Source organism: Schistocerca serialis, chromosome 7 (assembly GCF_023864345.2).
Source record: "Schistocerca serialis cubense isolate TAMUIC-IGC-003099 chromosome 7, iqSchSeri2.2, whole genome shotgun sequence".
Classification (NCBI taxonomy): domain Eukaryota; kingdom Metazoa; phylum Arthropoda; class Insecta; order Orthoptera; family Acrididae; genus Schistocerca; species Schistocerca serialis.
The window spans coordinates 417189925-417202765 of NC_064644.1; positions in this window are offsets into that span (position 1 = coordinate 417189925).

Below are 12841 nucleotides of genomic sequence, written 5' to 3' on the forward strand. Positions count from 1 at the left end.
CGACTCTTTCAACTTCAACATCTGTGACTTGAAAGTCCTGACCAAACGTTCAGTGGCACCGTTTGACTGTGGCGAAAACGGCGCGGACGTCAGATGTTGAATACCATTGGCCTTGCAGAATGACTGAAATTCTGCGGACATGAATTGCGGGCCATTGTCAGAAACAATAGTCAGTGGAAGACCTTCAATGCAAAAGATAGCAGATAACGCTTGGATGGTAGCAGATGATGTGGAAGACATCCGGACAACAAAAGGAAAATGACTGAAGGAATCGACAACAACCAACCATCGAGCATTCCAAAAGGGACCAGCAAAATCGATGTGTAAGCGTTGCCAAGGGGAAGTGGCTTTTGGCCATGCAAAGAATTTATGCGGCGGTGCGGATTGTTGTTCGGCACACACCATGCAAGAAGAGCACATAGCCGTAATCGCAGCATCGATTCCGAACCAAGTACAGTGCTGATGAGCAAGTTGTTTCGTTCTCACTATACCCCAATGTCCTTGGTGGAGAAGCTTTAAGACAGAGGACTGTAACGAACGTGGGACCACAACCCTGGACTGATCATTATCAGAACGCAACAGGAAAACACCACGTCGTACAAAAAGTCTCTCCTTGTGAGCAAAAGATCGGTCAAGCAACGGATCCTCGATCCATGACTTTGAGAAGGGCCATTGCGTAGCAACAAAACGCAGAACGGTAGCAAGGACAGGGTCTGCAGCTGTGGCTGTAGCTACACGACGAAAATCAATCGGAAACGATTTGACCATGTCATCGGTTTCCGAATCAATGAACATGCAAGAAAGTTTGGAGGAATCGAATGCTCTATCCTCAGCAACAGGCAAACGGGACAACGCATTGGCGTTTCCGTGCTTAACAGTGGACCGATACAAGATATCGTAGCGGTACTGCGAGAGGAAAATAGACCAGCGAATGAATTTCTGCGCTGTACGTGGAGGTACAGGCTTGGACGGATGAAAAAGCAATGTCAAAGGTTTGTGGTCTGATGATGGTAAAGTGACGACCATACAAGAAATCATGAAACTTAGTAACACCAAATACAAGAGCCAAAGCTTCTTTCTCGATCTGTGAATAATTTCTTTGTGCAGACGAGAGCAATTTGGACGCAAAGGCAATAGGGCGATCGTGCGAACCATCTTTGTGCGCAAGCACAGCACCGATCCCGAAATCGGATGCATCCACCATCAACAAAAGGGGTTTCCGGGGATCGAATGGTGTAAGGCAAGTATTGGAAAGCAACGCCGATTTCAACTGGCGAAAGGCGCGTTCGCATTCCGTCGTCCAGACGAACGGAACACCTTTACGGCGTAAGCGATGAAGCGGAGCTGAAATGGAAGAGGCATGGCGCACATAGCGATGATAATAATGTATTTTTCCCAGCACACTCTGTAGCTGCTTCAAATTCTGCGGCGAAGGCAAGTCTTGTATGGCACGGAGGTGCTCTGGACTCGGATGTATGCCTTGGGCATTGAGTACATGGCCCAGGTAGGGTAAGTCCCGAGCAAAAAACACATTTGTCCTTCCGCAAGGGAAGACCATTTTGTCGCAAGACCTGAAATAATGTTCGAGGTTGTCTAAATGTTCTTCTTCCGTCTTTCCAGAGATCACAATATCATCCAGATAGTTTGCTGCAGTAGGGACCGACGCACAAACAGTTTGTAGATATTGCTGAAACAATGCAGGGGCGGATGCACACCCGAATGGTAGTCGTTTGAATCGGTACAAACCAAGATGCGTGTTAACCACCAAAACGCGCTGGGATTCTTCATCCACCGGTATTTGCAAGTACGCATCTGCTAGGTCCAACTTCGAAAAATATTTACCCGGGCACAGTTTATCAAAAAGATCTTCCGGGCGGGGTAAAGGAAAAGTTGCAGTCACTAGTTGGGGATTCACTGTTGCCTTGAAGTCCACGCAAAGTCTCAATTTTCCGGAAGGTTTTTGCAAAATTACTAAGGGTGATGCCCAGAGAGAAGCCTGCACACGTTCAATTACACCTTGTGATTCCAAATTGTGTAACGTTCTTGCGACCTCATCACGCAATGCGTGGGGAACATTGCGCTCTCTGAAAAATTTCGGTTGCGCGTTTACTTTCAGTTCCAAATGTGCTTCATAGTTCTTAGCGCAACCAAGGCCCGGTGCAAAAATGTCTGCAAACTCTTCACATAGACGAGAAACACCGTCGGAAGGCATAGTCTGGTTCACTGATAGGACCTGATTGACTATAGACAAGTTAAACAACTGAAATAAATCTAAACCAAACAAGTTCACAGCAGAAGAAGAACGAAGGACATAAAATGACACAAGTTTCGTTTGTCCCTTGTATGTTGCAAGAAGGTTGCACTGTCCTAACACAGGGAGCCCGTGACCTGAATATGTAGTTAGCTTAACATTGGCGGCATGCAACGGAGGTGTGCCCAGCTGTTTGTACGTGTCGTGATTGATCAATGAAACTGCTGCTCCGGTATCGAGCTGGAATGGTATCACTGTGCCGTGAATGGCCAAGTCCACAAAAAGTTTATTGTCCTGCTGACGACAAGAGCGACTGTCTCATGCAATGTGAACTGACACTGGTACAGAATCACGTGCGACTTGACGGGATTTCCGTCGATGTTGATGCACACTTTTTGTGGGACGAACACAGTCACTGCGAGAGAGAGTGGCACTGGGCGGAGTGGAATGAACTACATGAATTTCCATGGGCGAAGGTTCACGAGCCCGAGTATTCTTGGTTCGATTCCGACGTGAAGCAAAGGGCCTGGAATGGTTGTGAGTGTCCGATCCGAGCTTTTTCTGGCAAACACTTTGAACATGTCCTTTTTTATTACAGAAAAAGCAAATAGCCTGGCATGACGGGCAATTCTCACGCAAATGTCTAGTAGCACACCGCGGGCATGATTTCACTGCATTTGCTTGCTGGCGCGGTACACGCAGCCGAGAGCCAGGCGGCTTTGGCGCGGCCGGGCGCGAGGACTGTTTACTGTTCCGTGCAGCTCGCCCGGCGGGCCAGTTAACCTGACACACGGGAGGTGAAGTTTCAAATGATGCCCGAGCAAAGTCAAGTGTGTCCTGCCAATCCAATATGTCCATCACTTGTTGAAGGGAGGGATTGACTAGTTTCAAAATCTGTTCCCGTATACGAACATCAGAAACGTTCTGTGCAATTGCATCATGCACCATAGTATCTGAATAAAGGAGTCCACATTCACACTCAAAAGCACAATCCCTAGTAAGGCCTTGCAAGTTTGCAACCCACTCCCGATTAGTCTGACCGGCCGTACTTTTTGTACGAAAGAACGCATACCGTTTGGCAACCACATTGACTGATTCTTTGAAATATGCATCTAATGCAGACAAAATTTCTTCATAGGACAGCGTTGCCACGTCACGTCGGGGAAATAATTTCACTATCACACGGTAGGTGGACACTCCGACACAAGAAAGCAAAAAAGGCTGCCGCTCTTTACCTTGAATTCTGTAGGCGGCGAGATGGAATCCAAATTGGCGTGACCACTCCATCCAGCTTTCCAGTGCCGCATCAAAAGGACGAAAAGGTGTTGCAATTGCATGTTGTGACTGCGGGAGCGGTGGAGCGGCGGCTGCCGCATCGTTTTGCATTCCACGTTGACCCTGGACGAGCTGTCCAAGGGCATCCAATAAGGCCTGCACCTGCTGATTCTGCAAGCGATAAAATTCGGACAGTACATCTGGAGATGGTGGCGAAGCCATTACACAAGGAAATCAGTCTATCAATACGAACGCAAAATCCTCGTCGTCAAACTGTTGTGACTTGGCAAGACAGCCAAGCCACTAGGACAGGAAGCCGAAAGGCACGCATTTAAGCTCACGCAGGCTGGCGTGAGGTTTGGAATAGTTAAAGGAGTTGAGTCTAGTAAAAAAAGTACGTAGCTTCTGGAATACTTAACTTTAATCCATAATTGATGAACATCGGTCTGACGGTACATGCATCACAAGATAAATAGCAAATGATAATGGTGCCTTGCTAGGTCGTAGCAAATGACGTAGCTGAAGGCTATGCTAACTATTGTCTCGGCAAATGAGAGTGTAATTTGTCAGTGAACCATCGCTAGCAAAGTCGGCTGTACAACTGGGGCGAGTGCTAGGAAGTCTCTCTAGACCTGCCGTGTGGCGGCGCTCGGTCTGCAATCACTGACAGTGGCGACACGTGGGTCCGACGTATACTAACGGACCGCGGCCGATTTAAAGGCTACCACCTAGCAAGTGTGGTGTCTGGCGGTGACACCACACTTTGCTTTTTCTTTTACAAGCTGCTTTTATCATCAAATTTTACTGAATTGAATTGTTGCTCTTGGGTTCATAGGAGTTTTCACTTGTACATTGTAATCAGATTCTCATAAATGCAAGCTTTTAATTAGAAGAATTAATAGTGTCGGATTCCCAGCTTAAGCACTTTGCAAGCCTCCTCCACATTCCCCTGCATAAACTTCTTTTCAGTATCCATTCAATAATTCAAAAGTGTCTTCTGGTGTTAGGTTTGAAGCTCTCAGACTCACATCAGAAGAATGTGTTTATTTTTTAAATATTCCGCACATTGGGAGACCCCACTAAGATATGAATCTTTGGCTGAAAGGACTTCCTTCTGCACTCAGAAAGTAATATGCAAGCCCAACCTCCTTTTTCTCCCCAAATTACAGTAGCTCTCTGGTTCTCCAGTTCTGCCTTAGGGAGCAGCTAGTGTCACTCAAAGTGATGTCAAAATGACGTGGGGACTGATGGCCTTTGTAGTCTGGTCCCTTCATCCGCCACAAACCAACCAACCAAAATGATGTGTCTTCCATAAAATTTAATGTAACCTCAGCATTTGATAGCAATTGACAAATGAAGACCATAGACATCACATTGGATTTAATTGTTTTTGTGTTATGACAGTATGCCATTTCAAGGCAATGACACATTGAAGATTTATCACAAACACATCACTCTGGGTAATACTTGTTATAGTTAAATGTCAGTTAGTGACATCAGCAGCAAAACCCTTCAATAGTTCCTAAGATGAAAGCCATCTGTTGAAAGTTATGTACTGTCACAATGGTGTAGGGGAGAGACATGGAGTTGTTTGTTGCTGTGCTCTTCCGTCTGAAGGCTGGTTTGATACACCTCTCCATGCTGCTCTACCCTGTGCAAGACTTGTCATCTCCGAATAACTAATGCAAGCTACATCCTTCTGAATCTGCTTACTGTACTCATCTCTTTGTCTCTCTCTACGATTTTTATCGCCCCTCCACATACTTCCCTCCAGTACTTAGCTGCTGATCCCTCAATGTCTCAGAATGTGTCGTATCAGCCGATCCTGTCTTCTAGTCAGGTTGTGCCACAAATTTCTCTCCTCCCCAATTTTATTCAGTACCTCCTCGGTAGTTACATGATCTACCCATATAATTCTCATACAGAGTCGAAAGAAGTAGGTTTGCATCCTGTTATATTCAAACATTTTTTATACGTCTTCACATTTGTGGAAGATTCTGGGACTGTCTTATTAATGCAATGGAAGTATATTCTGCAGTATTTGATGTTGTTTACATATTACAGTATTCTCTCTCCAGATTGAGTTGTTTGACATTTGTAATCTTGCTTTTTGCAAATATTTGACTCTCTTTTTTTTTCAGAATATGTTAAGATTTCTGAGGGTGTGGTTAAGCAGGAACCTAAGTTTACTGATTGGTCACAATGATTCGCAGAGTGACCACCAGGAGTGTTCGGTGTTCCTTGCCCCCCTCCCATTAAGATGGGCAAGGGAAGAGAAGTGGTGAGAGGAAGGCAGCACCACTTCTCTCCATTACCTGTGTGCTGTGCCTATAAAAAACAGATGTGACATTGTTGCAAATATTGTCAGTACTCTGGGACAAATAAATATCTTTCAGCTACTGCCAATTTTCCCTGCTTCTGGCAGCACCAGCAAAGTCAACAACTTATCATGGCCAAATTATAAATTGATGTTAGTGAAATGAGCAGCAGTGACATTTATGTTCTTGCTTGTCACAAATATTTGGCTGTTTATTTCCATATATATCATGATTCCTAAAAGTGTGGTTAATCAGGAATCTGAGGACACAGCTTGAATTGGTGCAACCAAAACAAGTTTTTTCCGAATATTTAGCAATTTCCATGGGTCTTCTCCCGTATCGTACTTACATGAAACTTGTGACCATGAACAGCAGTTGACACATGTGTCAGACAAGTACACATTGTTTTGACGTCATTTTCCAATAACCTTCAAGTAAAACTAACTTCTCCCATCCCCTAACAGTACATACTTTTTTGAGTTACAAAAGTAAATAATGACAAGCAGAATGGGAAAATTTATTGAACAGTACCTCACCGCAACTGACAGGAGCATATGTAAATTAACACCATATTTTCTTTAGAAAAAAATTGCAGAAGATTGAAGAAAATATGATGCTTAAATTTCAGTTACCTCTTTGTTATTAAATTTCAGTTATCTTTTTGTTTTACTGTGAATAGGCCGTCTGGGCGGCGTGTTCCAATTTCAATTCTTCATTCTTTTCTTTTCTTCCAGTATACCTTCATCTTTTCACTATGCTTCTTCTTGCTGTCTGCAGACCATTTTGAACCATTCTTTTTAGCTATCCTGCCTTGGAATCCTTCCATTTTCAATACTTTTTCCTGAAAGGCTTCTCTATTGTTTATACCTTCTGTTTTTATATTGATCTTTGTAGCTGCTGTTTCGCTTCGTTAACCCAGCTTGTGGAGTTCTTATCCCACAAATATTTGAAAATCTTATTAGTTAATCTACTGTCTTGCATTTGAAATAGATGTATGAACAGCATGAGTCTTCTTTTTCTCATTATATTTAAAATATTTTCTATATTTTGCTATATTTCAGCATTACTTCGTAATTTCCAACCTTCTGCTGTGTTTTGTGGTCTTAATATTTATTTGCCTTTCTAGTAGTTCTAATTTATCTAAATTATAGTTTAATGCCAGGTGTTTGCTTGCGTATAGGCATTCTGGCCTTTTTATTGTGTTGTAATGCCTTATTTTTGCATCTTTGGATAGGCACTTTTTATTGTAGAGGTCTTTGGTGATACCATATGCTATCCTCATTTTATGCAACTTTTCCTCTGTTGCTGATTTTTCCAAAGTTTTTCTTGGATTATCTCCCCTAGATATTTGAATTTTCTTACCCTCTCTATTTGGCCAATATCTGTTTTCAGAAATTCTAGCGCATCCATAAAGTTTGTTACAAATTTTGTTTTTTCTGCAGAAATTGTTAAGCCAATCCTGCTGCCTATTTCTTCCAGGAGATTTATATGTGCGATAGCAGATGCCATATTTTCGGAAAGCATAGCAATATCATCTGCAAATGAAAGACAGTTGATTTTGATCTTTTTGCTTCCTCTTGTCTTCCTAACCTTATAGGTGACATGTTAAGTTCAATAAGTTTTTTATTCCAAATTCTTACTATTTTCTCTAACATACCATTAAAAAGAATTGTGATAGGCTGTCACCTTGTCGTATACCTGTTTTTATTTTGAAAGGCTGTCATATTTCCTCCATAAATTTTACTTTATAGACTGTATCTGTAAGTGTTAATGTGGATTAGGTTTGCCAGTTAAGACTTTACTCCAAATTCTCAGGTTATTTTATATATGGTTTCTCCGTCAACAGAATCAATAGCCTTTTTAAAATCCACAAACATAACTACAATATCCTTTGAATTAAGTAATCTGTGATAGATTACTGACTTGACATTAAATATCTGTTCTGAGCATGACCTTCCTTTCCTAAAACCACCTTGATATTCATTTAAATGACTGTCTAGTGTTGTTTCTATTCTGCTTAATAAAACCAGGAAAAATACTTACGCTACTGACAGTAAATAGATTCCTCTGTAGTTATTTACATCCTGTTTACTACTTTTTCGTGGAATGGGTGTATCAAGGCAACTTTCCATTACTCTGTGATTTTTTCAGGTTTCCAGATTTCTTCAAAGAGCAAATTTAGCTCCTCTGCTATATTTGGCAAGGTCCATTTCAAAAGTTCAGCTGTAATAGAATCTTCTACACTAGCTTTGTTGTTTTTGAGGGCCATAATTACTTCTTGAATTTCCTCTGTAGTTGATTGTAAATCTTCTTTCAGATTTTCATTAATATCTGAGAATTCCAATTTAGTACAGTTCAGAAGCTGATGAAAATGTCTTTCTAGTATTTCAAATACTCGATATTGCTTAACACAATTTTGCAGTTTCCAGTTTTGAAACAGACATTTTGAGTTTGGTAGCACTTTAATTTGTTCTTAAAAGTTTGATAAAAGTCGCGAGTGTTATTTTTTTACAAAATTTTTGTCTATTTCCAAAAATTTCTCCTTTTCAAAATCACATTTGGTATTTTCGATTAACCTGGCTGTTTCCTTTCTTTGTTGTTTAAATTGATCATAATCTTCCATTTTCTTTCAGCAGTTCCATTTTCTCCACTTTTTAGTCCTCTCTGCCATGGCTTCTTCACATACTTCTTTCGACCATATTTTGCTTTTGTTTTTTATTGACCTAATTACTTTCTGTGCAGTATTATTAATTTCTTTGAATATGCCTTGCCAGTTGCCATGTTTAGCCACTTTAATTTTATCTTGTTAGTTTTTAATTGATTCTTTTGTTATAGTAAGCCTGTCTATTATACAGGGTGTACATACAGTCTGGGAACACTTTCAGCTATTTATTGCACAAGAACCAAACATTGTACAGATATCATACATATGTCATTTTGAAGAGAAACCCTGAAAGTTTTTTTTCCATGTATACCGCCACGGCGTAGTTTGGTAATTTGCCAATAGTCAGTGCTAGTCGCAAACATGGCGAGTTCAGGTGCGGAGTGAGCTTCATGTGTGTTGGAGTTCGACAAAAACAAGTGTGCTACAGCTGTTCAACAGATGTTTAGACTCAAATACGGTAAGAAGCCACCAACAAGGAAGGCTTTTTACCACTGGCTCAACAAATTCATTACGACGGGTTGCTTGGGCCCGGCAAAGAGAAACGGACAGCCCAGTATGAATGTAGAGCACATACAAGAGACATTCATAAGGAGGCCAAAGAAATCAATGCGTCGTGCATCCCGTGAACTTGAAATGGCTCCAATGACAGTGTGGAAAGTCCTACGACAAAAGCCATTCAAATTGGAGCTAGTGCAGAAGCTCAATGACAATGACAAAGACAAGCATTTTGAGTTTTGTTCGCAGTTGCAACAATCGAATGCAGATGGGGATAGCATTGTTGATCCCTAAATTTTTAGTGATGAAGACACTTTTCACACTAATTGGAAAATGAACAGGCATAATTTTCGAATCTGGGTACAAAGCATCCATACAAATGCATTGAATTTGAGTGTGATTCCCCAAGGGTAAATGTTTTTCATGCCTTGTCATGTCAAAAACTGTACGGGCCATTCTTCTTCGCCTGAGCACTGTCACTGGATATTCCTACTTGGACACGTTGCAGCAATGGCTGATGCCTCAAATGCAATTGGACTCTCCGTTCATCTTCCAGCAAAATGGTGCTCCACCCCATTTTCATTGTGAAGTTTGTGGGTACCTGAAAGCAGAGCTGCCGCATTGATGGATCGACCATGCTCCAGAGGGGGACAGCTGTTTCATGAAATGGCCTCCCCAATCATCAGGTCTCACTCCATGTGACTTTTTTCTGTGGGGACAGATTAAAGATCTTGTGTACGTACTGACTCTACGACATCATGTAGCAGAGCCATGGGAGAGAATACGGGAAGCAATTGCTACAGCCAGCGATACCATGCTGGGACGGGTATGGCAAGAATTCGATTATCGTATTGATGTCTGCCAGGTCACTCAGGGTTTGCTCATCGAATGTTTGTCAGAGAAACTTTCAGAGTTTCTCTTCAAAATGCAATATGTATGACATCTGTACAATGTTTAGTTCTTGTGCAATAAATAATTGAAAGTGTTCCCAGACTTTATGTTACCCTGTATTTTATTAACCTTTGTGACTTCCTTTCTTTTTAAATTATTACTATTAGGTAGGAGACTGACTTTAATTTTAGAGAGATAACGACCAGAATCAAAGTCACCATTCCTTGCTACTTTCACATTCATAATTTCCATTGTACTTTTTGTGAAATAGCCACATGATCTGCTGAAATTCTTCTAACATTGAGTTAAGAGATATCCATGTTTTAGCTTTTCTTGGGAGTTTCCTAAAGAAGATTGACCTTTGTTTCAGGTGAGAGCTTTCACACAAGATAGTTAGCCTCATACCATTTGTGTTAGTTCTACTATGAGCTGGGTAGTGTCCTACATTTCTAAATTTCTTTTCTTTGCCTATTTGTGCATTCAAGTTGCCTAATAGTAATATGGTGTTCATCTTTGGAATTTTGGTTATTTAAGTTTCTAAAAGATCCCAGAATTCCTCTGTTTTTTGTGGATTTTTTTCCAGTTTTCATTTATTGGTGCATGGCAATTAACAAGTGTATATAGCTTGTTTTTGCGTTTAACTGATAGGAAGTATACTCTCTCTCTGAGGTGGATCTAAATTCTGTAACATTTCCTATTACCCTTTTATGAACATAGAAAGCTGTACCCATTAATGGCATCTGATTCATAATTTTGATTGCTGGTTTGCCTTTGGAGATTCTGTAGTTACAAGTATCTACTACATTTTCATGTAGGAACATTGTTTCTTGAACTGCTAAAATTTGAATTTTGTTTTATTGATATATTAATTCAATAATGGGTAAGAACAATTATTCCATTGGCGAAGCTGCATGTTGAGATGTACTGATAAATTCTAAGGTATCATTAGTGCACCTCGTCGTGTAACTTCCTGCATCTACATCTGTATAGATACTCTGCAAATCACATTTAAGTGCCTGGCAGAGGGTTCATCGAACAACGTTCACAATTCTCTATTATTCCAATCTTGTATAGCGCGCGGAAAGAATGAACACCTATATCTTTCCATACGCGCTCTGATTTCCCTTATTTTATCGTAGTGATCGTTCCTCCCTAGGTAGGTCGATGTCAAGAAAATATCTTCGCATTCGGAGGAGAAAGTTGGTGATTGGAACTTAGTGAGAAGATTCCGTCGCAACAAAATACACCTTTCTTTTAATGATTTCCAGCCCAAATCCTGTATCATTTATGTGACACTCTCTCCCATATTTCGCGATAATACAAAACATCCTGCCTTTCTTTGAACTTTCCAATGTACTCCTTCAGTCCTACCTGGTAAGGATCCCACACCACGCAGCAGTATTCTAAAAGAGGACGGACAAGTGTAGTGTAGATAGTCTCCTTAGTAGGTCTGTTAAATTTTCTAAGTGTCCTACCAATAAAACACAGCCTTTGGTTAGCCTTCCCCATGACATTTTCTATGTGTTCTTTCCAATTCAAGTTGTTCATAATTGTAATACCTAGGTATTTAGTTGAATTTAAGGCTTTTAGATTACACTGATTTATCGTGTAACCGAAGTTTAATGAGTTCCTTTTAGCAGTCATGTGGATGACCTCACACTTTTCATTATTTAGGGTCAATTGACACTTTTCGCACCATTCAGATATCTTTTCTAAATCGTTTTGCAGTTTGTTTTGATTTTCTGATGACTTTATTAGTCGATAAATGACAGCGTCATCTGCAAACAACCATAGACGGCTGCTCAGATTGTCTCCCAAATCATTTATATAGATAAGGAACAGCAAAGGACCTATAACACTACCTTGGGGAACACCTGAAATCACTTCTGTTTTACTCAATGACTTTCCATCGATTACTACGAACTGTGGCCTCTCTCAGTGGTATTGATTGATTCCTAGACCAAAAATCATTTTTTAGTATCAGAAGATGCTGTTATCTGATTTAATCAAAAAAGTATATTTTTGTTGATATTAACTCTATGGCGTGCAGAAAAAATTAGTATTGAGAAGAAAAACGGTTTGAAATTTTTGTATCATATTATGTTTGCAAAGGCAGCTGATTTCATTTATACATCCCTACATATGAAATCGATTTCAAATTGGACTATAAAGCAGCCCAAATACAAAGACATCCAGTATAATGTTAAATAATTTGTTTATACTTACCTCCAAAAGGCTCCTTACAAAGATCAACACTTGCAGTAATAATGGTTGTACCCTTATTTCCACAAAATGTGGAAAAAAACTAAAAACTACAGCAATTTTGGAAAACAAATCAGCTGACGTGAAAGTAGAATATGTTACAACAGTGCTGCCACACTGAACCACCATCCCAAAACCAGGGTCATAGCAATCTGCTTGTGCCACATATATATTTGAAAGTAGGATGGCAGTTAATGCTGTGAGAATAAGAGAAGACAACTGGGATAGTCAAATAGTAGCTGAATGGATGCATTGGGATTCTGTTAACATAGGGTCTGACGATTGTCCATAAATTACATCAAAAGTTTTTGCCCACAAATTCTATAGTTTCCTGTTTGCAATGTCACAAAACTAATAAAGCTTCAGAATAAACATCAATATTTCATACAATTTACAAAAGTACATGTGTTATTGAGAAATACAAGTTGAATGAAGACAGCAAATACTAGAGAAACAATTGACATTAATAGGTTTCAGCTGAATAGTTCATTAAAATACAACTTTGAGAAATAAATGATAGTAAATACAGTTGAAACTATTTACAATCAAGGCAGATATGATGTAAGACACAATGCCTAAAAAGTGAGAATAGTCACAGTAGATACTGTAAGTTTAAAGCAATTATGAGAACTGTGTCCCAGCAAAAATTTCACAGAATTGTTGACACTTTCGTGACTTGACAGC